Source organism: Lathyrus oleraceus, chromosome 4 (genome assembly GCF_024323335.1).
Source record: "Lathyrus oleraceus cultivar Zhongwan6 chromosome 4, CAAS_Psat_ZW6_1.0, whole genome shotgun sequence".
NCBI classification, from domain to species: domain Eukaryota; kingdom Viridiplantae; phylum Streptophyta; class Magnoliopsida; order Fabales; family Fabaceae; genus Lathyrus; species Lathyrus oleraceus.
This window is the reverse complement of record NC_066582.1, coordinates 333,769,025-333,770,568: the sequence shown is the minus strand read 5'-3', so window position 1 is coordinate 333,770,568 and position 1,544 is coordinate 333,769,025.

The window sequence follows — 1,544 nt, the reverse complement described above, 5'->3', positions numbered from 1 at the left end:
TCCCAGAATTTCGATGTAAATCCAGGATCTCTGTCCGAAACAATACTCGATGGAATACCATGCAAACTTACAATTTTCTCAATATACAACTCAGCTAATTTCTCTAACGGATAGTCCATTCTGATCGGAATGAAATGAGCCGACTTTGTCAATCTGTCAACAATCACCCAAATAGCTTCAAAATTCTTATTTGTCCTCGGCAAACCAGAAACAAAATCCATACTGATACTATCCCACTTCCACTCTGGAATAGCCAACGGTTGCATTAGCCCAGACGGCTTCTGATGCTCAATCTTTGACTTCTGACAAGTCAAACAGGAATAAACAAAACTCGCAATTTCTCTTTTCATCCCCGGCCACCAAAATAACTTCTTCAAATCATGATACATCTTCGTAGCTCCAGGATGAATACTCAGACCACTACGATGTCCTTCCTCAAGAATACTCTTCTTAAGTTCGGTAACGTCCGGAATACACACCCGATTACCAAATTTCAGAATACCATTTTCATCGACTCTGAATTCCCCACCTTGACCTTGATTCACTAAAGTCAACTTATCAACCAAAAGCACATCGGATTTCTGACCCTCTCTGATCTCATCCAGAATGCCACTTGTTAACCTCAACATTCCCAATTTAACACTATTGTGAGTACTCTCACACACCAAACTCAAGTCTCTAAACTGCTCAATTAAATCCAATTCCTTAACCATTAGCATAGACATATGTAATGATTTCCGACTCAATGCATCAGCCACTACGTTTGCTTTACCCGGATGGTAATTCAAACCAAAGTCATAATCCTTCAGAAACTCTAACCATCTTCTCTGTCTCATATTCAGCTCTTTCTGATCAAACAAATACTTTAAACTTTTATGGTCACTGAAAACCTCAAATCTTGACCCGTACAAGTAATGCCTCCATAACTTCAGAACAAACACCACAGCCGCCAACTCTAAATCGTGCGTCGGGTAGTTCCTCTCATGAACCCTCAGCTGTCTGGAAGCATAAGCTATAACCTGCTTATTCTGCATCAACACGCCACCCAAACCCAACAATGAAGCATCACAGTAAACTTCAAATGATTCCGACGAACTCGGTAATATCAGAATAGGAGCAGTAGTTAACCTTCTCTTTAACTCTTGGAAACCTTCTTCACATTTTGAGTCCCAAACAAACGCTTGTCCCTTTCTAGTCAACATCGTCAATGGTAACGCCAACTTAGAAAATCCCTCAATGAATTTCCTATAATAACCAGCCAAACCAAGGAAACTTCGAATTTCAGCAACAGACTTCGGAGCTTCCCACTTAGATACCGCTTCTATCTTAGAAGGATCAACAGCAACACCACCTCTTGAAATCACATGACCAAGAAAACTAACCTCTTCTAACCAAAATTCACACTTGGATAGTTTAGCAAATAACTTCTTTTCTCGTAGAACTTCTAAAACCACTCTCAAATGCTCAGCATGCTCTTCTTCAGACTTCGAATACACCAAAATATCATCAATAAACACCACAACAAACTTGTCTAGGTACGGATG